Source organism: Dasypus novemcinctus, chromosome 14, assembly GCF_030445035.2.
Source record: "Dasypus novemcinctus isolate mDasNov1 chromosome 14, mDasNov1.1.hap2, whole genome shotgun sequence".
Taxonomy (NCBI): domain Eukaryota; kingdom Metazoa; phylum Chordata; class Mammalia; order Cingulata; family Dasypodidae; genus Dasypus; species Dasypus novemcinctus.
The window spans coordinates 98128350-98155891 of NC_080686.1; the positions used below are offsets into that span (position 1 = coordinate 98128350).

The 27542-nt window shown below is 43.9% G+C and overlaps 1 pseudogene; it reads right to left on the bottom strand.

Moving 5' to 3' along the window:
- Positions 1 to 11854: 11854 nt before the first annotated feature.
- Positions 11855 to 11956, bottom strand: LOC111766342 (U2 spliceosomal RNA; annotated as a pseudogene).
- Between the last annotated feature and the right edge of the window lie 15586 nt (positions 11957 to 27542).

The window sequence follows — 27542 nt, forward strand, 5'->3', positions numbered from 1 at the left end:
AACTCTTTCCTCACAGCAGGTGAATCTCTCACTCCAGTCTTCTATGCTTCCAGTAGTGTTAATTGCATTCACAGAGTTGTGCTACCAATTATCCCCATCCATTAACTGAAACTCTTCTATCTCCCCAAACAGAAAGTCTGTACCAATTAAACATTAACTCCCCACTCCTCCTCCTACCCCACCTCCCATACTCTTTCGACTAGAAGCAAGCCACAGGTTCCACTCACGTTCAAGAGAAGGATATTGCACAAGGGTATGATTCACTCGGGGATCATATTAGAATTCAGCCTATCACATTTGCTTTGCCCAGTAGACCAGCAGCAAACTTGACACAAGCAGAAGCTTGAAAATATGTACATGTTCCTGCTGGGCAACTGGCATTGCCCTGAGACCATGCCTGGGCAGATCTATTGGAGGGATGAGAGATGCACGAAGGAGAGCTGAGTTATCCCGGTGGAAGCTTAGACAAGCTTAGAGACAACTGAACCTGTCAAAGATCCTAGATCAGCAGAGCTGCCTGTCCAACCTAAAGTGGACCGTAGATGTATGATTGAGCCCAGTCAAAACCAGAAGCCTCCATCTGGCTCATAAATTTTGGGCAATAGTGAATAGTTGTTTTAAGCTTCTGAGTTTGGATGCTTTGTTTTGTAGCACTGCGTGGCAATAGATAACTGATAAAGAGTTACCATTTATTGCATACCCCCTTGCCGGACTCCATGTTAGGTTTTCCATGTATCTCTTCTCATTTAATCCTCACCAAAGCTCTGCACAAGGACTTGAGTCTGGCCAATATTTTCATTGTTAATGTGTGTGAGGATATCAAAAATTATGATTACTTTTCCTTTTGCTTACAATGCAAATTCTCCTGTCAGACTCCTGCTATTATTTAAGCCACTTCCTCCACGTAGCCATCTTCGTGCTAGTGCAGCTTTTTATATATTTGCACGGAGGCAGCAACGCAAAGTCCTTAATGTTCATAGATTGTGGTGTTAAACTACCTGGATTCAAATCTGACTCTACCACTGGCCAGCTGTGTGGTCTCGAGAATGTTACTTAACTTCCCCGTGTCCCAGTTTCCTCATATGAAAATCAAGATAATAATAGTTTTCATAGCATTGTTATGTGGATTGATTGATGGGATATTTGTGAACTGCTGCGCATCACACCTGGCAAGAAGAAAGCACAGAAACAGTCCTGGTGTTGGTACCTGATAAAAGATAACACCTACTTAGTGATCCCAAAACACCCACAATAGATACTCATTATTATGCAGAACATAAAGATCATAATTAAGAATCTTGGCAACTGAAAAACATAGCATATGGTTTCATACCTATTGTATGATCATAAGAACAAACCACTTGTTCTTCCCTTTTGGTGAGTGTTCAAAATTAAGGGAAAATTGCCCAGAATTTTGAGAAAAATGGGTCCCGGCACCAATCCTTCCACAGTCAAGTGATTCAACTAGTGTTGGGATGGGCCCGTCACAGCATTAGAGCCTCTTCTCGGCCCTCCCTAGCTTCGGCATTGCCCCCCTCTGTGGCCCCGGAGCCTCTCGGAGCCCTTGGTGGGCGATGCCTCATATCCTCAGCATTGCATGGCCTTATCTGGCTCCACGCAGGGTATGTCTCTGAGGTCTGGGGCCACGTCTGATTCATTCTCTGGGATATCACTGTAAGGCCCTCACGAGCACCCACAGGATTGAGTCAACAGCCTTGTGAGTACTTGGAGGAAAGATTAGGTGTCCCCTCTGAATTTAGAAATATGTTTTTTTCTCTCTCTCTATTTTTTTTAAATGTTACATTAAAAAAATATGTGGTCCCCATATACCCCCCACCGTCCTCACCGAACTCCTCCCACATCAACAACCTCTTTCATCATCGTGGCACATTCATTGCATTTGGTGAATACATTTTGGAGCACTGCTGCACCCCATGGATAGTGGTTTATCTTGTAGTTTACACTCTCCCCCAGTCCACCCAGGGGGCCATGGCAGGACATACAATGTCCAGCAACTTTCCCTGCAGTACCACCCAGGACAACTCCAAGTCCTGAAAATGTCCCCATATTAGAAATATGTTTACACTTTCAGGGTTCGCTTTAAGTTCCACTCATAATGGATCAGAAAAGAGATATGCAATATGCAGCTCTTTAAGTGTGAAGACCCAGGTAGACTCGTGCCACCTAAGACTTCAGTATGAAACATTGAAGAATGTGGGGTCATCAGAAGATGGCATTGGCAGCTGCTGCTGGTGGTGGTGGCTCAGCTGTGGAGAAAAGGCAAAGGGGGTCACGGAGCCAAGCATCTCATCAGGCCATGCCCACCTCTCCCTAGGGAAGGAGCCCTGCTGGTCAAGTCATGCCCAAGGTGTAGGGAGAGCCCGTGTGGCTCTAGCTCCATGCTCGCCAAGCTTGTTGCCTAGCTCGCCTGTGGGGATACTTGTTATATGGACTCAAGTATGCTTGTTACCACGTGTGGTAGGCAGAACTATACCCTCCAGCCCCCTCCCAAAGATGCCCTCATCCTAATCCCTGCACCTGTGAGTATGCCATGTTACACATGAAAGGGGATTAAGGTTACAAATGGAATTAGGGAAGCTAATCAGCTGACCTTGAGATGGGGAGCTGATCGTGGATTATCTGGGTGGGCTTACTATCATCACAAGGGTCCTTAAAGGGGAAGCGGGAGGCAGGAGCGTGGAGTCAGGGTGGCGCGATGTGAGAAGAGCTCAACCCACTGTTGCTGGCTTGGAAGATGGAGAGAGAGAACGATGACCAAAGGAATGCAGGCAGCCTTTAGGGGCCGGCAGAGGCCGGGACTGGGTTCTCCCCCGGAGCCTCTGGAAGGAAGGCAGTTCTGCTGACACCTCGATTTCAACCAGGGGGCCCATCCCAGACTTCTAACCTCCAGAACAATAAGATACTGAGCCTGTGTTGTTCCGAGTCACTAAATTGGTGGTAATTTGTTACAGCAAAACTAATACAGCATGACAGTGATTTCTCAAATGTAAATTAATAATTGGCATTTTGATTTATGTTTCGGGTTGAGGGTATGAGGTTTAAGGTCACTGTCAGCTGGCAAAAGCAGATTTCCAACTCTGCAAGGCTGACCAGACTGTCCCTGGAGAGCTTCCCCACTAACAGGATGTAATGACAAGGACCATATTGGGGACGTCTCCACAGCGAGTGATTTAGGTGTGTAATCTCATTACAGCCCCGTGAGCTAGTTGTGGTTGTGTCCAGTTTAAAGGGAAGATAACTGTTGTTCAGCTTGAACTGTGGGACCCCAAATGGCACGAACAGGATTTTTTTTTCTTATATTTTTATGAAGATACATAGATCACGAAAAATGTTACATTAAAAAATATAAAAGTTTCCCACATCCCCCACACCCTAACCCCCCCTCCCCACCACTCCTCCCACATCAACAACCTCTTTCATCATTGTGGCACATTCATTGTATTTGGTGAGCACATTTTGGCGCACTGCTGCACCACATGGAAAATAGTTTACATTGTGTTTACTCTCCCCCAGTCCATTCAGTGGGTTATGGCAGGATATATAAAGTCCAGCATCTGACCCTGCAATATCATTTAGGACAACTCCAAATCCTGAAAATGCCCCCACATCACATCTCTTCTTCCCTCTCCCTGCCCTCAGCAACTACTGTGGTCACTTTCTCCAGATCAGTGCTACAGTTTCTTCCATTACTGGTCACAATAGTTCTATTGTAGAATAAAAGTAAGTCCACTTTAATCCATGTTTTATTCCTCCATCCTGTGGACCCTGGGATGGTGTTGTCCACTCCACCACTATATCGAGAGAGGGCTTAGACCCACATGGTTGATGGATGTGATTCTCCTGCTTGCAGTTGTAGGAACTCTTGGTTCCCTGGTGTGGTGATTGACCTTTTTCACCTCCCTTTTAGCTGACCTGGGTAAGTCTGGGTGTCTCCAACACTTGTGCTCTTTCTGGTACCCCTAGCTGCCTCACCATCACGCTGTCTCAGAGAAGGCTCTCAGGGAGCAACCCATCTGGTCACAAAGAATGAAGAAAAGGAGTTGGGCAGGAGCAGGAAAGAAAGGGTTTCCACCTTCATTCTTGGCTGGGGCTTCCCCCATTCCCTAGGGAGCAGGGACATTCTCAATTATTTACAAAATGTTGCCGATTTACTTTTGTAAACTATATATTTCACAACTGTTTTACAACCTGTATATGGTTCGTTCCAGTGTGTATTCTGTCCTTCTCAATGATTTTTTATTGCCTTATAGATTTCTGAATGCAAGAGCCCCCTTAGTGAACTTGAGCCGGGTGTGTTTAACCTGAACCAGGGTGGCTAACCCCAGTGAGGGCCAGCCAACTGACAAATGGCCGGAGACAGCAGACTCCTGTATAGCCGAGGCTCCAAATCATTTAGTTACTTATAAACATTAGACTCCTTTTCTACATAAATGCCCTTGGTGGTATGCTCATAAATAGAATCAGCCCCAGTAAAGTCATCACCTTCAGGATTGCGATTGATCTGCTGAAGGGAGTTGAGAACAGGTATTGGCTGACCACGCTCACTTCCGCTGGGGACAAATAACAGGAATCATGTGACGTCTGCTCAATGAATCTTCCCAACTCACTTTGCCAAAGAGGGAACTGGGGTTCCTGAGTACTGGGGTGATTTGCCCAGTGTTATGCCACTGGCAGATTGTAGGGCTAGAGCTGAAACTCCGTCTCCAGGCTCTAAGTGCGTGCCCTTCCAGTTACATTCCACCTCTAGTTTCCCAGGACTCATTCCAGGGCCTTGAATGGATTAGGAGCCCATAGCTGCTTTGTGAATGAAACTGAGGTTGTGCACGTGAGACGGCGAGGGCTTCCGTTCTGGGCAACTGCAGCCAGTACTTGGCTTTCATCAACTGTCAACGAGGAACATTCATTTCTGGAAGTCATTTGACCATTTGTGCTCTCAACTTGCTGCAAGGGAGCTTGCAGCTTTGTTTCAAATTCTTCATTTAAATAACCATGTAAGTGGAGAGGCCCTTGATTCCAGCCCAAACCAAAATTGTCACACTCTCTCCCGAAAGCAAGCAAACGTGGCCGACACTGCAGTCCCGCGGCCTGAACAAGTCAAGTTCTGGAATGTACTGATTGCTTCGTGGAGCAGGATCGTTCTTGGCTTCATCTTTTCATTTTTCTGCTGGGCTTGCGGAAGCTTGGGATTCATTGCTTATTAGAAGCCTCAGCAGAGGAGATTTTGGCTGTACCTTTGCCCCATTCATGGTAGGTCCACTGAGTTCAATTCATTTCCAGAAGCACTAATTAGGTACCCAATGCATCCAAGCTCTGTGTTAGGCAGGACAGCTACCGAGACGAGTGGGAGAACATTTTCTCTCTGCGAAGTCTCTATATGCAACCTCATGGGTGGGTAGAGAATGGGTCAACCCAAAACCCCACTGTCTGTGTGGGACTGTAGCTAAGGAGCCTGACACAAGAAGGCCAGACAACTTCTTCCTGATCTTGGCACAAACGTGGTGTTAGCTGCCAGATCTTCACGTGGGTGGTCTGAGCTACCCTCTCAGTGAGCCCTGTGATAGAGGCAATTCCTCCTCTTGCATGGGCGAGGCCACGAGGGCTCTGAGAGGCGTGGTTCAGTTCAGGGGGACCTGCATTCAAATCCTAGCCCCGACACCCGCATCTATTGACTTTGGACACTTACTCAGTTGCTCTGAGCTTCAGTTTGGTCATCTGTGAAAAGTCAATCTTTGGCTTGGTTGCGAGGTTCCCCGAGAGGAGGCGTGCTGTAAAGCCTTTAGCTGGGTGCCAGGTGGAGAGAATGGTCACCGCAGGTCAGGAAGGCCCATGGGTAGTAGAGCAGATATTTGGCTCAGGGGCTCAGGCGTTCGTTTCCAGCTGAGAGGCCTCATGTCAAGAGTGACTGAAGGTTCTTGCACCATCCCTGAGGAAATTCTGGAATGGCCTCTGTAGGAATGTTTAGCAACCATGTTTCATTACTGACCTCTCTGCAGGGACGTGAACTTGGTCCCACTTTCGGCAGACTTGAAACTGATGGAGGGTGGAAGGAAGAAGGGCCTCCCCACCTGGAATCGGGCAAGGGGATCCCCCGGCTTCTGGGTGGCTTTGGGGCAGCCCCAAGCGCAGCTGCGCCCATGCAGCCTTCCAAACTGCCATATCCATGGCACCACTCCTGTTTCCCACTTGGGATGAGGGGCCTGGGAGATTCATTTGCCTTGGCTCAAGACCCTGACTGGCCCTGCTTTTGTTGAAGGCAGCAAAGGGATATCTACTGATTTTGTTCTTTGTTACTCTTGTTCTGTGTTGTTCAAGAGATGGCCCTTGGGAGACTCTGGCTCAGAGTCTTCCTCTCTAATGTGTGTCTGGCTCGGGGCTGCTTTGATGGATAGAGGCAATTTTCCTGGGAAGTCAGCTGCAGTGGTGGCAGTTCAGCAGGACATGCTTTACATTCCTCTGCAAGAGAACTTTTCCATGGGGCCTGGAGAAGGAGCAGTGCTGTTCAAAAGCAGGTGGGGAGGTGGGGAAGCAAAAATAACCTGAAAGGAAATGTGTCTATTTTAGTGTTTTGCATAGCAGCATCTCCTGCCGTATGGGTCCAGCCCACTCTTGTCAAGTGGCTGCTTTTGGAAAACAAGGGGACTTGCAAACTGCTTGTTAGAGGCAAGTAAATAAACAGGCGACAGAAGTATGTCCAAGTGGGAACAGAATCTTCCAACTGGGAGGCGGCTCCCAGGCCATCAAGTCCAAGAACCCTCAGTTTTCTGCTCCACGGAGTTCATCACAGCAGGTGCCGTGCACTGTGCAGGGTGCCAGAGGCCCACGAAGAATGTGGCAGAGTTGCCATCCCTGCCCCCTTTGAGTTCACAGTTCAGCTGGGAGCAGCCTTCTTGATAAATAGGGCAAGTGTTAATAGTATCAGCTAACCTTTGTTGGGTGCTTACTATATGCCAATACTTTAAAAGCAATAAAAATTTAATTTTCCTACAACCTTGTGAGGTAGATACTATTATCAGCATACTCATTTTACAGATGAGGAAACTGAGGCTTTGAGATATGAAGTCACTTGCCCAAGGTCATTGTTAGTAAGTGGTGGAGCTGACATCCACATCCAGACCTTCCTGTTCCAATGCCCTTTACTACTGCTTCTTGCTGCATCTGGCTGGCTTCTAAATTCAGGGGACTCAGAGCTTCAAGGGTGCATTTTCTGGCTCTTATCACCCAGCTCCTTGACTGGTCAGCCTGGCACACCTTCCCCACCCTCACTCCTTCTTGCCACCTCTCGCTTCCTTCTCCCGTGTGACTCGCCTTGTCATGCGTGAAAGGCAGGGTCTGAAGTCAGCAGGGTGTGGGTCAGGAAGGCAGAAGTGTCGGTGGAGGGGCAGCTGCAGTCTGCACCCCAGAACCATTCACTCAGGAAATACTTATCGAGGACCCACTGTGGGCCACGCTCCCTGCTGGACACTGGGGCTACACCAGGACATGAAATTGACTTACTGTCTAGTTGGGGTGTCTGACAATAAACAAACCAACAGAAGCCCGGGTGAATGCTGTGCAGAGTGTAAAAAGTAGGGGATGTGATTGAGAGAGAGGAGTGTCTACTTTGGGTTAGATGTCCACGCAGGATCATACAGAGAAGTGACATTGAAACTGAGATCTGAATATCACAATGGGGCCAGTCACAGAATGATTAGAAGGAAGGGCCCTCCAGGGAGAGGAAATGGCATGTGCCAAGGCCCTGCAGTGGGAGCAGGGTAGACGTGTTGGAAGTCAGAAGCAGTGCAGTTGGAGCACGGTGGATGGGGAGAGCATTAGGAGATGCGGTCAGAGGGGGACTGGGACAATCACGTGGGGCCTTCCTTGTAGGTCATGGCAAAGAGAGGGAGGCCCACGATCTGGTGAGATGCTGTCATTTTGCCAACACTAGCCCTTTCACTATGTGCAAACTTCAAAGGAAAGACAACGTGGTCCAATGGTTTAAATCCTAGTCCCTGGTCAGGGAATCAGAATAGTTATTCCATCTGTCCATTTGTGCTTTATCCATCCAGTGATGTTTGGGCATTGACCATCTGCCAGGCACATTGCTCCTCACTGAGGATGCACAATTCAGGAATCCTTGTTTCTATGGGGAAGACAAGGAAATCACTGGCCCAGGACTGGCCTCCAGAATGTGAAAGAGGACTTCTCCCATGGGTAAAGAGCATGGGCAAATTCAAGTCCTCTGGTCTGTGGTGAGATGCATTTGAGACAAGTTAGAAAATAAGAGGAATTTTTCTCATAAGAACTCTTAATTAAAACAATGCAAATAAATACAAGGCAATGAAATAAATATTAATGGCACAATTTTGTCTGGACAGAGAGAGTCATAAAGAAGGTGGTCCAGGAAAATGAGTAGGAGCTGGTTGGTTAAAGGGAGAAACAGAAGTTTGCTTGACCTGTGTGCCTCAGACACTCCTTGTGGGAGTATGGGGGAAGGGAGAATAATAAAGTCAGATTTGGAGGAAAAATGTGTCATCTCTTCATACAGCCCACAGCCTCACAGCCTAATATTTCTACCAAGATCTTTTTATTTTCAGGCCCATTAGGAGTGGTCTGAATTAGCCAATCTCCAGAAGCCAGAAACTTAAAAGATCTTGCTGAAGTTGGTAAAACAAAACAAAACAAAACAAAACAAAACAAAACAAAACAAAACAAAACAAAAAAGAACAACTTTTCTCTTCTAAATACTAACATGTGATATACTTCCCTCTAGTGGATGAAAGTGAAATAACAAGCTCACAGATCCTAAACAAAATATTCTGGGAAGAAGATGTGGCTCAAGCAGTTGAGCACCCGCATCTCACATGGGACGTCCCAGGTTTGGTTTCCAGTGCCTCCTAAAAGTAAAAAAGCAAACAAAAAGCAAACAATTGATAAAATCAACCCAGGGAAGCCAAGTGGCTCAGTGGTTGAGTGCTGGCTTCCCATATGAGGTCCTGGGTTCAATACTTGACCCTTGATACCTCAATAAAATAAAATAAAATAAAATAAAAAGTTGGCTACTCTCTGCTTACTACTATCTGGCTTCACTCTTATTATTCATAAACGTGTTTGTTGAACTTTACTCCAGAGACTTACTATTCGTGGGCCTGCAAATGTCATCTCTTCTATGATGTTCTCTATTTCCATGGACAAATAACTTTTCTCCTCAGTTGTTTTCACTCATTCCCCCATCTTTTGCTAAGGATATGCTGGACTTTTCGATTGCAGTCATCCTGGTAGGTGTGAAGTGGTATCTAATTATGGCTTTGCATTCTGGGTACCTGTGAGTCTATGCCTTCTGCTGGGCACTGAGTTTCCCTTCTGTGTCGAATAGATAGGGGAGAATATTAATTAGAATCAAACCAAAGGCAGCCACTTGTGCCTGCAAAGGAAGTGTGTTGCACAATCTTAAAAATCAGGGAAGCACATTCCTATTTGGATCCTTTCCCTTTGCGGAGGTTAGTGGGAAAAGAAGAAATCGTGAGGATGTGGTGCTGATGCTGCCGCAGCTGCTGAGACAGAGCTAGCTAGCATTTACTGAGTGCTTAAAGGCCCTCAGTCGTTTACCTTTCTGTGCCTCAATTTATTCATCTGTCAAATGGAGGTAATTGTATTTATTACATAGACAACTCTGCAAGCATTAGCTGAGTTCCTATATGCAATGTGGAGTGTTGTGGTTAAGAGCAGACAAGGTTGGCTCTATCATTTCCCAGGATGTGACTTTGGCTCATGGAATTATTTTAGTAATACCCACTTCATCATCCATTGTGATGATTAATTATGATACTATTTGTGAAATGTATATGCCTGGCATATAGGAATAGCTCAATAAATGTTTTATTGTTACAATAGTACATGCCACGGTGTCATGGAGAAATAAATGTTATGTATTAATTTTATCATCTCTCTTAATCTTAACAAAATTCTCAGGTGAATACTATTAGCCCCATTTTTTAATGAAGAAACCGAGGCACAGAGAGGTCAGTAGCTTGCTTGAGTGTTGCACCAATATTTGAACACAGTCTTTAATTACAGAATTGCCCTTTTACCCCTCTTTTCTGGCCAATATGACTGGAGGACACGGGGCATGGTGCTCGTGAGTTCTTGGGAAGCAAAAATACACACAGAGCTGAGTTATGGGACATGGGCTGGAGAAGGATGAGTGGTGAATGGCCCGACCAAAAGTGTCGTCGTTTGGAGTCATTGCTGGTGGAAGTGGAGGAAGAGAGATAGAAGTGGGGAAAAGGTGAGAGATGGGAAAAGCACTCAGGCCCCAAACCAGGGAGCTAGCATTTGGGGCAATAAATACCAATTTTTTTTTTTACAATTTTTGTTGAGATATAATTCACACAATGTAAGTTTCGCTTTAAAGTGTACATTTCACTGGTTTTTAGTATAGTGTAAAGTTGGGTAACCATCACTAATTCCAGAACATTTTCATCACCCCAAAATGAAACTCTTTACTCTTTAGCAGTCACTCCCCATTCCCTACTCCCTCTGCCCCCACTCCAGCCCCTGGCAGCCCCAAATCTCCTTTCTGTCTCTATGGCTTTGCCTATTCTGAACATTTCATATGAATGGAATCATACAATTTGTGGCATTTTGTGTTTAGTGTCTTTCACTTAGTCTAATATTTTTAAGGTTCAGTCATATTGTAGCATGTATACGAATTTGGTTCCATTATATGGTGGAATAATACTTCATTGTATGGCTCTACCACATTTTATTTACCCATTTATCAATGATTGACATTTGGGTCATTTCCACATGTTGATCTTTATGAATAATGCTGCTATAAACATTCATGTGCAAATTTTTGTGTGGATGTATTTTTTCAATTTTCTTGAATATAAACTTAGGAGTGGAATTGCTAGGTCATATGGTAACTGTGTTTAACTTTTTGAGGAACTGACAAACTGTTTACAAAGTAGCTATGCCATTTTACATTGCCACTGGCCTTGTGTGACAGTTCCCATCTGTCCACATTCTTGCCGACACTGGTTTCCTGTCTTACTTTTTGATTATAGTCATCCTGGTAGGTGTGAAGTGGTATCTGATTATGGTCTTGATTTTTATTTACCTAACAGCTCTGATGTTGAGCATGTTTTCACGTCCTTGTTGCCCATCTGTATATCTTCTTTGTGGAAATGCCTATTTAAATCCTTTGCCTATTTTTAAAACTGGATTACTTATTGTTTTATTGCTGAATTGTAAAGTTTCCTTACATATTCTGGATATGAGTCCCTTATTGCATATATGATTTGCAAATACTTTCTCCTATTCTATGGATTTCCTTTTCTTTCTTAATGGTATCCTTTGAAGTACAAACATTTTTAATTTTGATGAGTTCCACTTTATCTAGTTTTTCTTGTGTTTTTTATGTTTTGGTATCATATCTAAGCAATCCTTCCTAATCCAAGATCATAAAGATGTATGCCTGTTTTCTTCTAAGAACTTTAGGACATAAATTTGAGCTAATTTTGAGTTTATATTTGTGTATAGTGAAAGGCGAAAGTTCAACTTCATTCTCTTGTAGGTGGATATCCAGTGGTAGCACTGCCATTTGTTGAAAAAAAAAGATTCTTTCCCCATTGAGTGGACTTACCACCCTTATCAAAAAACAATTGCCCATAAATGGAAGGGTGTATTTCTGAACTCTCAGTTTTATTCCATTGACCAGTATTTCTATCCTTCTATCTATCTTTATTATCAAAGTCTTGGTTTCTGAAGCTTGGTAGTAAATTTTGCAATCAGGAAGTGTGTATTCTCTGACTGTATTTCCTTTTCAAGATTGTTTTGATTCACTGAATGGCTGAGAAGTTGCTGTGGTGCCATGCTGGCATGACTTACTGAAAATTTGCCTTCTGAAACTTGCCAGATACTACACTTGATCTTAGCCAAAAGGCCGAGAAGTGATGGAACTTGCCAGAAATCTTTACCTTCTAGGCAGTCAAGGAAAGCTGTTCACAGAGAGGTGTCTTGCCAGGAGCATCTGCTGTGAGAACACCTGAGGGTGAGCCTGGGAAGCTGCTGGCTGCTGTGCACCGCGGGAGCTGGGCTCTGGGGAAGCAGTTGTGCCGTGGGAACCTGGCTAAGGAGCACACTGGGACAAGGACAAGAAAGACCCTTCCTCCTGCTTTGTATCTCCTGTGCCCTCTACTGACAAAGCTTAACAATATGCTAACTGGCAAGGGAAACATAGGCAAAGGATCTGGATCCAGTTTTGCAGAGCAGATAATGAAGAACGAATTTAGTGCTTAGGGCCCAAAGCGGATAATTGGGCCAGTGGTCATGGGGACTGATTGTCTATGGATAAGGCTGGATCCCGGAGCAGTCCAAATAATAAGTCATCTCTCTTTGCCTCTCTTTGTTCTGCTTGGCGCTTCTTGATTTCATTTCTTGGGCAGGTTCTTTCCACGAGTCAGGCTGGGCAGCTTTTGGCAGCCCGGGCCTCACGGCATCCCAGCTCAGTCACTTCACAAGAGGCCTTCCTATTTGCATGCCAATCTCAGGGAAGACGCTGCCTGGTCTGGCTTGGACTGGCTCCCATTTCTGAACCATAACTGAAGCTGGAAGGGTCAGGGGCTTTGTCCGCCTGGATCACGTGCCTCCCCTGTGCCTACCATGAGTGACGGGACCACCAGGACTGATGGGTAGAGGAGGAGCTCACCAGGCCCTGTACCCTTCTCCTGATTTCCCCACTCAGGTCCAGCCCACGTTTCTCTAGTTACGACTGGCAGCTCCATCCTTTCCGAGCTTTGAGGTCATTTCAGTTTCTCTTTTTCTCTCGTCCTTTCCATCTGCTGAGTCTGCCTCTGCTGCCACTGCCACCACCATCTCCAACCAGATGCTCGCAGCAGCCTCCCACCCAGCTCCTGGCTTGGCCCTTGTGCTCCCTTGTGTCTTCTCAGCACAGCTCATGGCACCCAGCTGCACTCTACACACCCCAGAGGCTCCCATCACTCTTGGGGCCAGCGCCGCAGCCCTAATAAAGCTCCAGGGCCCTGCCTTCTCTGCCCGCCTGCCCTCCTCACTCTCACTGGTCTTCTTGCTATTCTCAAATATGCCAGGCTTGCTTCCTCCTCAAGGACTCTGCCCCGGCTCTTGTTTATTGCCAAGAACATTTGTGCTCAATACCTGCAGGGTGCCCTCCCTCACCTCCTTTAGTCCTTCCTCAAAGAGCACTGCTCCATGAGCTGCCCTAACTGCCCTTTAGAATAAAGACCCTCCCTGGTGTCCCATCCACCCTTACCCTGTTCTGTTTCCCCATACTCTTCTATTATATAATTTCCTTATTTACAATATAATAGGCACAGTATATATAGAGATTTCTTGTGTAAGGACTTTTCCGCTAGAATGTGAGCTACATGGGGCGGAGCTTTTTGGCTGTTTTGTTCCTGGCTGTACCTCCAGAATCTAGAATGGTGTCCTATGATGGTACCCACTCAGTAAATTTGTTAAATCAATGAAAGGGTCAGAATAGGAGGGGTGAGAATATGTGCTGGGCAGACCAAAGTTTGACTTACGCCACCCACCACAAAGCATCTTTGTCCCCCACCGGACTCTGCACCTCTTGACAGAAAGAACATGTCCTATTATTACTTTATTTTTTCAGGGGCCAGCAGATTCTAGTGTCCTTTCTAGTGTAATGGACACCAGCTCAAGGACATCTTCTTGATATGAGTTGATAATGGTGCCTGGAGCACCAGAAGGAAAGAACTCAGATTCCAACAAGTGTCGGTGGGCCTTGGCTTGGTCCTCCTGGACATCAGCTCCTGTCCATCCTTCTCTGTGGTGCACTTGGCCTTCCATTCCGTCCCTATACGTATTGTTGAGATTCAGCTCAGAATAATATTAACATTGTTTATTAAGTACTATTGTGTACCAGGGATGTAGGGATTGGGACTCCAAGATGAACAGGGCAGACATGTTCTCTATTCTCATGAGCTTGCAATCTAGTGAGGGGACAATTAAACAAGGACTTAGAATGCAAGGTAGTGGGTATAAGTGCTGTAACACAGTCAGGGAAGGCTTCCTGGTGGAAGCATCATGTAAGCTGGGGACTAAAGAATGAGTGGAAGTTAGTCAACAGAAGAGGTGAGTGGAGAGTTAGAAGATGAGCATTCTGGGCAGAAGGGTTGGAAGATGCAAAGGGCTGAAGGTAAGAGAATGAAAAGGCATGCCTGCTACTTCTTTGCCAAAAACGCTTCAGTGACTTTAGTTGTGTCCTCACAACTCAGTTCTACCTCTTGAGCCTGCTCGTGGGCAGCTGACCCACAGGGGGATGAGGAGGAACCTGAGCCTTGAATCTCCAGTTACTTTCCTCTGATTTACAAAGCAGGAAGTTCCTCCATCTCCTACTTTCAGAAAGACCGGGATGTGATTAGGAAAAATCCGTCCTAGAGTCCTCTCTAACCAATCCCTTCTCCCCTGCCCTTTTCTGTTTCCCCATCTCCTGGGGGGAATGACTCAAACACGGCACACACGTGCCCAAACCACCACTTCAGTGACAGTGGAGTCCAGATTCCAACTGAGACGAAACCTGCAGAGATATGAAGGAGTTTAGTTCCTCATTCTCAGTCCAGCCCAGAAGAGGACATTTATCCCACCTTAGCCCGGGCTTCAGCTCCACCATCGCCATCGTCGTCATCATCACCACCATCATCATCGTCACTCCGCCACCATCATCACCACCAACGTAATTATTTTATTGTTGTTATTATTTGGTGGCAATCTGATATTAAAGGTAAAATCAAGATGCCTCTTCTAGAGGACGAACAACAAAACCTTATTATTTTAAAATGTCAGGATTCTTTTTTCTTTTTCACTTTTTAGATGAAAAATTCCCAAACCTGTATGAGAGCTGAGAGAAAAATATAATGAACTGTCATGTTCCCATCAATTAGTTCCAACAACTGTAAGCATTTTATAAAGCTTATTTATTTCTTTATTTTAAAGAGACTTTAGATTATATAAATACTACATGAAAAATATGGCTCCCCCAACCCCCCTCACATACTTTCCCACATTAACAACATCCTTCATTAGTGTGGTACATTTGTTGCAATTGTGGTACATTTGTACAATTGATGAACATGTATTGAAGCATTGCCACTAATCATGGATATAGTTTAATTTTATAAATCTTGTTTCATCTTTACCACACCCATATCTTTTTATTCCAGGCTGAAATTTTTTTAAACAAATCTCGACATCAAATTATTTCATTTGTAAGTATTTCAATTTGTATCTATATATGTATCATCAGTTGTAAAAATTAAAAATAATGCCTTAATATCAAAGAATATAAAAAGAGTTTTCAAATTTCTGATTGACTAAAATTGTCTTTTTACAGTTACTTTTGTTTAAAGAAGGATCCAAAAAATACACATATTTTATTTGTTTGATGTTTCTTAAGCTTCTTTTAATCTCTAATCCTTCTGTCTCTCACTCATTCTCTTGCTCTTTTGTTCTCTCTTACTCTTGTCAGTTTCTTATTAAATAGGCCAGGTAATTTATCTTGCAGACTTCCATGTTGGGGATCTGATAGATGGTATGCTAACATGTTCCTTTATTTTCCATATTTCCCATAAAGTGGTAGTTAGATTCAGAGGTTTGATCAGATTAACATTTTACGTTTGGGCAAGATAAAATGACATGTTTCCTTTTTTTACTTCTATCCACCGAAGTTTCGACTAGTGCACAACTTTACACTGATAAGGCTAGGGATTTTGAGAGGAGGTATTAGTTGGATGTTGCTGTATTTATTATGAAGTTGGGATTTTTCCTGAGCAGGGATTTAGAGCAATACCGAGATAGTATCACAGTAGTTGCAGGCTGCCTGTGCAGAGGGGGTAGAATTAACTTGTATTGTTTTAGTCTGTGTCTTCTCATTGGACCTGTCTTCATCTTTTTTTTTTTTAAGATTTATTTATTTATTTATTTCGCTCCTCTTCCTCCCGCACCCTGGTTTCTGTTCTCTGTGTCTATTTGCTGCGTCTTGTTTGTCCGCTTCTTTTGTCAGCGGCACGGGAATCTGTATCTCTTTTTTTTTTTTTTTTTTTTTAATTGACTTTGTAATAATATTACATTAAAAATATATATGTGAGGTCCCATTCAACCCCACCCCCCCACCCCCCCTCTCCCCCCCCAACAACACTCGTTCCCATCATCATGACACATCCATTGGATTTGGTAAGTACATCTTTGGGCACCTCTGCACCTCATAGACAATGGTCCACATCATGGCCCATACTCTCCTCCATTCCATCCAGTGGGCCCTGTGAGGATCCACCATGTCCGGTGATCACCCCCGAGGCGCCATCCAGGGCAGCTCCACGTCCCAAATACGCCCCCACCTCTCATCTCTTCCTGCCCTTTTTGTTGGGTCATCTTGCTGTGTCAGCTCTCCATGTGTGCGGCACCATTCCTGGGCAGGCTGCACTTTCTTTCGCACTGGGTGGCTCTCCTTACGGGGAGCACTCCTTGCATGTGGGGCTCCCCCTGCGTGGCATGGCACTCCTTGCACGCATCAGTACTGTGCATGGGCCAGCTCCACACGGGTCAAGGAGGCCGGGGATTTGAACCGTGGACCTCCCATTTGGTAGACGGACGCCCTAACCACTGGGCCAAGTCCGCCGCCTGTGTTCATCTTTCCATGGCCTCCAGTGAACTCATGATACTGGGGCAAGAGAGGCAGATTAGAACCTAACATGTAAATCCTCAGCAATAATGAGGCCTTTGGATGATGGCAATCACTCCAGAAGCATCTGTTGATCAAATGAGAGGTAGTACACAGATGTAGGAGCAGGTGTCCATCATCGTTCAAGCACTTTTCTTGTGCCTTACCCTGAGTTCCTACCAAATGCAGATCCTGAGACAAAGGCTTGTATGCAGGTAGTCTGTTTAGGAAAATAATCCTAAGGAACCAGAGTGGGGAATAGGGAAGAATAAAACAGGGAAGGAAAACCAACGCAAGTAAATTGAACTTGTTAACGTTCTGGGCAACTGGAGCTCAGTTCCACTGGGAATTATGGAAGAACTGTAGAGACGGTATCTCAGGATCTTCTCCCTGAGGGATGAAAAATGGAAGTATTCATCCATTGACTAGGGTCTCCTGTTTGTGAAGGGTTGACACATGTGGGGTTAACATGCAAATTACAGGTTTGCGCAGACATCAGAATTGCTGACCAAGTCCTCAAGGTGTCCTACAAGGTGGTAACAAAGAGGTGCTGGTACAGAAAGTGAGAGTTATATGGTGCAGCTGAGATGAGGGGCTGTCCAGATATACCTGTGTGCTACTGTTTGCTGCATTAAAGTCTTGAGTAAAATGATGGGCCAAGAAGATATGGTAGGGCACAAGCAGTGTCCAATATAATTTTTCTCTTCTGTTGTCCTACGTTAAACACATTAAAAGTGGTCTACATTAAGTTCAATCTGTCACAGAACTCTCAAAGTGGAGGCTTAATGCAAACACTGAAAAAGACTTAATACACAAGGATTAGTAAAACAAGCTATAATTCTCTTCTTGCAACTGATCCCAAGACCATAATGGATATTTGTTAACTCTTTCTCTACTACCCGTTCTAGATTTCCATTACTCTCACCAGCACTTCATTGGGTCAGGATGGTAAGGGTAATATAGACTTCATCTCCAAGGCATTGAGTGTCTTCAGTTGTCTTGTCCTTTTCAAGCCTTAGTTGCTGAAATCTCTACAGTTATTATTGGTCTTGGAAGCACCAAGAGCTCCAGCTACTTCCCTCCAAGTGAATTCCCCAAGTTTAGCTTCCTGCCATGGTTATATGGCAAAAGAATTTCCTCATGGAAATCAAGATAATTTACTATCTTGATAAGAGGAGTTATATTATAGATGATAACTCCATTTCTTATTTTCTAATCTGCTTGTACAAGTAGCTCAGAATGATCAGAGGGTAATTAGAGCTTCAGGTTCAGTAAAACATTACTGTGTTCCTTGATAAAAGCTTCCTTCCCCTGGCAATCAGGACTCCTAATCTAGCAAAGCCCACATTGTGAGAACAGAAAGCACAAATTCTGCAATGGGTCACTGGAAATAATAAGTCGGGCCAATTCTTTTCCTAACTCCTTAGTCCCTAGGCCCGGGTAGTCTAGATGCTGGGAACACAGAACTCTATGTCAGTTGTTGGTTTGATGCATGTGCTGCATCTTGAAGAATAGTGCCTAATGTAGTTTGGGTTTCAGGGGTAACTTACTCTCAAGTGGAGATTTGTGTCAAGGAAGCTTCCTGGTAGTGGTCTCAGCTTCTCTAGGAGCTTCTTTAGAATTCTCTTGGGCCTCTTTCAGGGGGAAGCTTTGAGGAGGAATGTTAGAGATATAAACTACAGCTCCTACTGCTGAAGCTGGTTTTAAGGTCACAATTAATGCTCATCATCTCCCGTCTCTACTCTATGTTCAGATCCCCCTCTCCCTTGACCAGCATCTCTGCTGGCCTAAATGGCTTATTGGTAATGTGTCCAAGACTCTCACTATGGAGAGGCCTGAGCTTAGGGTCACCATGTCCCCAAACCCTTCTCAGCTATCGGCTGCTACACTTGTTCACTCATCATAAACAGTGGGTTCTGGGAGGACCAAGAAAAGTGCAAGTAGATAATCTGGGTGCCAAATGTATTTCTCCCTGTTTTCATTGTGAAGCAACGTGCCAGTTACCCCTGTCAGGATGGTGCCTCCTTTCCTTTTCCAAAGGTCTGTTGAAATGGTCAAGTGTCTACTGCTGTACCTTCTTTTCTGTAAAGTAATTTCAATGTGATATTATGTGGGGTCCCATGTTGGTAGATCACTCTTTAAGTTCCCAAGTAGTGGTGTTGACTGAGCTCCTATAGGTAGGAAAGGAAAACTCATGTTTGGAGTCTGTATTGATTCTAGTCAAGATGAATTGCTATCCCTCCCAGGTAGAAGGGGTCCAGTATAGTCAACTTGCCATCAAGTGACTAGTAGTTTTCCTTGAGAGATAATTCCCTATCAGAGGTTCTGGATTGTTCTCCATTGCAGTAACTTGATCAGCATTGGTGAGCAGAAACCTACAAAGTTGTGTCAACTCATAGTCATCATCCCTGCCACCCTAGCTATTCTAGTCAAGTAACAAGTGGCTGATAATGGAGACTGCATGAGGTCAACTGACTGGGTCATGATGTTTACTTGTTAGTGCCTCTTCTGAGGTAGATGCTGTCTGTGGATTAGGCCTATGTGGCTTCCCTCTGACCTTGCCATTCATTGTAACTGCAGATCTGTAATGGCATTTCCTACCCTCCAACCTTCCCTACAGAAGAAAGCCACCACTGAGATTGTCAGTGATGCTGGTGCCCCTCTCCCCAGCACATTTCTTATTGCTTTATTAATGGAGAGTCTTTTGGGCCCTTCCATGGTACATAGTCATTTGGTGGGTTTCCTAGCTTTAAATAGTTTATCTACTCTAGCATGTCCATTTCTTTGAGACTTTTGATCTCTTTTCCCATCATTGGCCATATTTGAAGTGTTCAATAGCCTCACGTGGCTAGCAGCTATGGTATTGGATGGTGCATCTCCAACCCATCCCAGTTTATCCGCAGTGAACATTTTAACAATTGCTTTGCTGCTATTTGCAGGAGGCTATCAGTGCTCCACTTGCTATCAGTGATTGTTCATCTTTGTGGGGCCAGCTATTACAAGCTGGGTTATCCAGGAAGCAGGCCCTGAGATGGATATTTGCAGAAAGTTTACTGGGGAGGCCTCTTAGGATGAATACCAACAAAGGAGTGAAGGAAGCATGATTGAACAGAGGGAGAAGTTGAACTGTAATGCAGTAACAAAGCCCTGAGCCAGTACTACAGGGAAACCTGAGGTTGGGATGTTCCTTCAGAGTTGGCATAAATTGGGGCAAGAGAGCCAAGGCTTTATTCTTTGTTTTGACTAGACATTAGGTGTGTGCTGCCATGCAGAAGGGAGTGTGAACCTGGGAAGGTGGCAAGACAATTCTTTTCAGCTGTGGAAAACCATTAAGAGGGACTCAGCTGAGAGAAGTTGCCAACACCCATAGAAACTGGGTAAATGGGAGCCTCATTCCTAAGACTGAGGGGTAATCTGGGTGGCACATCACAACATCCCCTCCAAAACCTTAAAGCCACAGGTGTTGAGTCTTTTGTAGGTCATTCCATCATTCTATTATACTGGCTACTTCTGGGTGATGTAGTATGTGTTAGGATACCAGTACTCATGGTTGCATTTTCTTCACCATAAAATGGGTTCCTTGATTTATTGATAAGTCATGTTTGGTAAATCAGGAAATTCAGTGCACTCTTGAATGTTGGTGTTGGCAGAGGTACTAGAGTCAAGAAAGACCAATCGATATCTGGAGTAGATGTCCAGGGTAGAAGAAATTCAAATGATGCCAAGTCTTGCACAAGGGGATTTGGATACAAAATGAAAAATGAAAACATCTTTGTCCTTAAAGAGCCCACAAGTAGCATGATGAAAATAGGAAGGAAACTAATATGATGCATGGCTGCTATGGAAACTGAGTTATTTCAAAATGCTATAGGTGCAGAGGGGACAACATATTAGGGAAACTTTTTTTAAGTAAAAACAAGATTATGCCTTCCTTGTTCTTTATATTTTGACATAATTTTAGACTACAGAAAAGTTGCAAAAAAATGCAAATAATTGCCTGTTAACTTTCATGCAAACTCCTCAAACATTAACATTGACCATATTTGCTTTATTCCCCTTCTGTCTTTTTCTCTCACTCTTGCTCTCTCTTGTTCTCTCCTCATAGATTTTTCTGAACCATTTGAGAGTAAGTTGTAGACATGATGCCCATTTACTCTTAATACTTCAGTGGATATTTCTTGAAAACAAGGATATTCTTTTACCTAACCCACAGTGTAATCATTAAAATTAGGAAATGAACACTGATACAATGCAATCATCGTAGTCTTTTTGCCATTTGTCCCACTTAGGTCCTTAATATCAAAGTCCCATCCGAACATGCATTGCTTGCAGTGGTTGCATCTCTTCAGCCTCTTTCAAGCCAGAATTTTTCCTTAGTCTTGATTTTGACATTTTTGAAGAGTGCAAACCAATAATTTTGTAGGCTGTTTCTCAGTTTGTCTGTAGTTCCCTTGTGATTAGATCCAGGTTATGTATTTTTGGCAGGAATACCACAGAAGTGATATCTTATTGTTGTCAGGGCTTCATATCAAGAGACACATGATGCTGATTTTTTTCGTGTGGTTATAGCTTTGATCACTTGATGAGGGCACTTTCTGCCAAGCATAAATATCCTGTTACTCCTTAAAATTTCATCTACTAATTTTAGTATCATTGATGATTGTTGCCTGCAGATTCTTCCTTGTTTGAAAGTTAACATTTAAAGTCATTTATTATATTCTTTTACTTGAAAACAACTTTTGTAAAAAGAAATTGCTATAAATATTTTCCTAATTCTAATAAAATCTGATATTTTTAATCCTCATTGAGGTAGTACAATCTTGAGAGTGGGCATGGGCAATGGGTTAATTATCAGAAAGCTGGTCCGGAAAATCATCTATTTATGGCAAATATAGATGAAAACTTTAAGTGAAAAATCAAAGTTTGTTGCAGTGCATTCTAATACACCATTTCTTTTAAAAATATAGTCTCTCTAATACACAGTTTCTTTTAAAAATATAGTCTCAAGTTTACGTGTCAATGACTCTTAGAATATTAGAAAAATATTATGGGAAAAGCACTTTGTCTCTCTTGGTTAACAGGTATAGATAGAAACTTAACCTGATGATTGAGCTACAGAAAAGTATAAATTTAACTTAAATATGATGGTAACTTACATAAATATTTGCTTTATCTTTATTTCTAAACAAAGGATAAAGGTTAATCCAGTGCTTCCAATTATTTAAAAGATTTGGGTTAACAGTTTCCTCTTTTATTAAGATTCCTACTACAAGCAATTCTTGTGGCCTCTGGTTGAAGACTTGGATTTTAATAAAGCCCTAATCAAAGGGCCTTATAATAGCTCACTTCTACCCTTTGAATGATGGTGGAGTTTGTTTACTAAATTAGGAGATATGAAACTTCTTTATCCCAGCGTCGATATGTCAGTCTCAGTGAAGACTCTGATTTGTGTTCCTTCTGTCACAAGGACATCTCTGAACTAACCCCTGTGGCTACAGGAATGGCTACTGGGTTTGCAATTTGGGTGGCATGGCTGGGGAGCTTAGAGAGCCTCCTAGGGGCCAAATGAATTTTAAGTTTCCCAAAGGAACTGGAAGAGGAAAGGGGAGAAGGTGGGCCATTCCCAAGCTAGCCACCACATCCACCACAAATCCAAATTGGCTTTTAAAAAACTTATGCTTTGGTTAACAGCACAAACACGAAAATGTTCTCTCATGAACTAAAACAAAGATATTATATTAATACAGGGTGTTTATAACTGGGTGGGTTGGGGGGAAATATACTGAGTGTAAGGTATGGGCTATAGTTAGTAGTAATATTTTGATGATGCTCTTTCATAGTTGGTAACAAATGTTTCACAACAATGCAAGGTGCTGGTGGTAAGATGATGTCAGGGAGTCCTGTATGATGATATGCATGTTTGTTTTGTAAGTTCACAATATTTACAGAACACTTATTATTTATGTGTGTTCCTATATAGAATGATATACTTCAATAAAATATTTTTAATTGAAAAAAAGTGAAAAAAGTTGGTGCCGTCTTTTCACCACTTACAGCGCTTGGGCAGTAAGGATGCTTGGCCATGGTTCCCACAAAACCAGGCCCTCTCCTTCCTCAAAAATGAGCCTTTAATTCCCACGTGAGAATTTACCTGCTGCTGCACGTGATGCAGTGACTGAGCTCTAAGATCTGGACAGGAACCAGGCAGGAACGGGGCGGAAAGAGCACTGGGCCTGGGGTCAGACACACTCACCGGGGTTTGAACTCCTGGCTCGCTCTTACGCCCTTGAGCCACACGCTTCCCCTCTCTGAGCCTCTAAATTTTCAGCTGCAAAATGGGCATAATAATACTTACCTACTAGGGTGGTTGTGTGGGGAGTGGGAGATGGAATTAGATGTAGGGAGGAAGGAGTGGAAGGAGACCACAAGGGCGTGAGGACTCTGAGCTCGAGAACGACAGTAAGGGTTCCCAGTTCCTGACTTAACGGCGCTGACCTCTGGGGAGGGAAACCGAGGCAGGGAAGGGCAGTGAGGGGGGGACTGTCTCTTAATTCTGTGAACTTCACTATTTGATTTTCTTACAATGAATGTGACAATTTTGTAATGAAAACATATTGGGTGTGAATAGCTACATCAATAAAAAGCTTTCAAAAAGCTTATATTTCTTAAGCCTATCATTGGAAAGTTCCCAGAAGGCTGGTAATCGTGCTTCTGGGGAGGAAAACTGGAGGCCCTGGGGTCTGGGGTGGGAGGAGACTTTTCACTGTGTCCTTTTCTACTGTTTGAATTTTTTTCATCATGCACTTGTATTACTTTTTCTTTCTAATCTGTATTATTTTTTTAAAGAGTTTAAAATTATTTTAAAAATAAAATTAAAAAAATATTTTAAGTAAAAAAAAAATTATGCTTTGGGTATAGACTTTTGTGGGACAGTAGTCTAGTCTTCTCTTTGTCCTTAGTAATAGAATTCCAAATTTTTATGTGGACACAGGAGCACCAAAGGAGAAAAACATTTCAAGGCTTTCTGTGGAACAAGATGTGGCCAAGTGACTACATTTTGGTCAATGAAATGTTCTGAGAAAAAACCTTAAAGTGAGGGGTATACCTGTTTTCTCTTATTTTTACCTTCCTGTTAGCTTAATGCAAGCCTGATGGCTGGTGCTCTAGTAGCCATCTTGGGATTAAGAAGTGAATCTTGGTGATGGAAGCTATATATGGTGGACATCAAAATAGAAGAGCAGTGTCCCTGTCACATGGTGGATTATACTCACCCTGGGTTGCTTACACTGGACTTCTTGAATGTGTGAGAGAAATGAATTCCTATTTTTAAGTTTCTTTTAATTTAGTTTTCATATTTCTAATTATCCTAAACAATACTGCTTTCCTTTTGTGTGCCCATGACTAGTGCTGATGTTTTAAGAATTCTCTGCTTGGTCTATACTTATTAATCCTTTAAGACACAGCTCAGGCATCACCACCTCCATAAAGCCTTGGCTGATATCTTCCAGCCACCTTCTCCGTGTCTGTCATCCAAACTTAAGGCTAAGCTAGGCCACCTTTTTTATTATTCCCATAGCACCACTCAATTACTTCTGTTGCACTGGGTTATAGTTGTTCATTTGCTAATTTGTTTCTGTCAACTGTGAGCTCCTTAGTGTAAGGGCTGCTGTGCATCCATCTGCCATATAGTAGGTGCTTAAAATACTTGTCGAACTGAATTGACATAATATCAAACAAAAGTGAGATGCAGCCATATAAACATGGCATCAGAGATTTGGTGGGGATGTCTAGGGTTAGCATCTGGTCTCCTGCTCCTGAGTACCTTGGAAAAAGGTATCCTGTGTCTCAGATCGATGGAACATACCTGCCAAAGGGGCTCTGCTGGCTTGCTGGCCCTCCTGGGCATTGTTTGGGTTCGACGGCATTTTCTTGCTGTGCTTCAAGGTGAATACAAAGAAGGAAAGCAGAGAAAGGACCGTCAGTGACGGCCACCAGGCACAGGGCTACAGGTGCTGCCAGCCAGTAGAGCTCTCCTTTCCCTTCCACCAGCAGCTCCTCTTGGGTTCCTTCAATCGTCTTCAGACTCACTGAGCCATGTTCATTTCCTCCTGGCTTTCTTTCTCTTTTCTCCAATCAGCCACCAAGCCTTGTCTACTAGTCCTCCAAAACGCCTGCCAAGTGTTTCTCCTCTTCTCAGTTCTCTAGTCCAGTTCCTGGGGAGATCCTCTACCTGGACCTCTTGCCTCCAATGGCAAATCATCCTTCCTGTGATCCCAAGTGATTCATCTAATACAAAGACTGTACTTGGCTCTTTCTCAGCAGTTGCAGTTGCTGCCTATTCCCACCAACTAAGTTCAGTTCTTAGGACGGAAGTCAAGGCCGTCTGTGATCTGGCCTTAATTTATTTTTGGAGTCCTGTGACTCAGTTCACACACAAGCTTCAGCAAGCTGCCTTGTGCCTAAAGGGTCTTTCCTTGCATTGCTGCTCCTTCTTCCCTGGGATGCCCAAATTCTTCTTCAAGGCATCGTTCAAATAGTTGGAAATTTCCCTGATGTCTCACATCAAACTTGGTTTCCTCCTCTGAGTTGATAGAAAATATTGCTTGTCTTTGTTTACTGCTGAATTTGTACTTAAAAATAATTATTTATGTGTTTCCTCAAAAGAGGATCTGTGTGGTGGTTTGCTATTTTGTAGGAAACAGAGTTTGATTTTGGAGTTGGGTATGGCTCTTGGCTTTGCCATTTAAGCTCCCTGGAACCTTCCACAAACCCTTTAACCTCTTCCAGATTGCAGTATCCTGATTGGACAATAGGAATGAGGATACCTGCTATAAGGATTCATTTCTGTGTTGATATGCTCATCTCCCTACTAGACTGTGGGCCCTTCAGGACAGGGACTGGGTTCAATGAAACCCCAGGAGCTTACTTATTGCAGCGGAAGCTTTCCTCCTTATAAATGCCAGGCAGAAAGAGAACGAGGAGTAGGATCCGTCCATGCTGGGGAGCCCTGACTTTGGGCTGGCTGCTTCCGCTGCTGCCAATGGGTTCCACACAGTCTGCATAGCCTGTCTGCTCCTGCAAAGGAGCTTTGATGGATCCAGATCCTGGGCCAGATAAGTGGCTTCCCAAAGGAGAAGATCCACTCCTACCAGCTTTGAGCTCCCTGTTGCATCCTCTTCCCTTGGGCTCCCTAACTTGCCTCCCCACGTTCCCCAGTTGCTCTCAAAACCCCCCCACTCAGCCAGAGGATGGACCTCCTAGCCTCTTCATACCTGGTTCTGGCACCAGCTCTCTTAGCCTGGAACCTTCCCAAGACCTTGAGGTGACCCAATTTTCCCCCAGCTCTTCCTTCATATGGGCTCCCCCGTGGTTCCCTTGAGAGTTTTTCTGCTGGGAGACACTGCTGGGAGCAACTCGATCTACTGGAGACGATCCAATAACACTGACTCTCAAAAAGGAAGGTCTGGGAATTTAGGACCTCTCTTCTCCCAGGAGACCTCTTTGTGCCTGTGTGAGTGTACATTTCCCCTAGCCTCCTCTACAGAGGAGCGGTCCTTGGAGGCCAACCTTTGTGACCCGAGCAGTCCTGGTACACCCCTCCTCTTGTGACCATTTGCAGAACAAAGCGATTTGCTTCAAGCTGATTTGGACTCCACCTAGCCTGGGAAGCAAGGCAATTTTAAAAAATCAACTTTCTTTCTTCTAGATTTACAGCAGGAATTCTCAAACTTTAATGTGCCAGGAATCACGTGGGGACCTTGCTAAAACGCAGATTCTAAAGCAGTAGGTCTGGGTGATTTCTAACTCCTGGGTGATGATGCCTTTTTGTCTGTCCTTGGGTCACTTTGGAAAAAGGGCCTGGCTATACAAGAAGGTGTCTGGCCAAATCTGTATCCCTAACACCTAGTATTAGTCAACTGGTCAACAGTGGGTGATGGGTCACTTTTCAGTGGATGGATTAAATTATTAATCCTAGTTAGAATGTTGGCAAAAAGTCATTGATTGAGCTCTTGGTATCAGCCAGACACAGATTTATATTAACAAGAGCCACATGAGGGATTCATTATACCCATTTGGCAGACAAGAAAACCATGGCTCAGAGAGCTCAAGAGATTGTCACGAAGTAGGTGATGAAGCCAGGATGAAAACATCAATCCTGGGTCATATACCTGCTCAGGAAGTGAGTACAGGTGACACTCCTGCTCCTTGTCAACTTGCAGAGTCTCTTTGAGTATGTCGTGGGGTGCTCAATACTTTCTCTTATTTCATTGATGAATTGCATTTAGCTTTAAGTCCATGACACAGTTCCTAAAGTAGAGAACATTGTCACTTTGCTCTAAAGCATAGATTTCTAAGTGATCAGGAGAGAGGCACCTTCTATCTAGTTCAGAGTCTCTCAATTGGGCATTTGGAGGAGGATCATGTGCTTCATTCAGCTCACAATAGGTTGGCTCGAAGGGAAGGCAATGCAGAAATAAAGGTAGAGACACAAGAGAGGAGACAAACCTGGGACCAGGGGACTCACAGCTTCTGGAACTGAGAGCCTCAACCCTAGTTTTCCTATCGCATTTATTGGGAAACTACCAAGCAGCTGTTTGCTATCTGAACTGCAACATCATTTACAATAACAGGGAACAAATGCAACATCTAACAACTGCTACATTTAACAGGTGTAACATTTACAATAACAAACAGGTAAGCCAGTTTCCCACAACAATCATGGAGTCAGAAATCTTTTTGAAATGCTAAGTATCATTTTGCACATAGGTATACTTTCTGGGGAGTGAATCCACCCATTTCACAGAGGGTTATGCGACCTCAG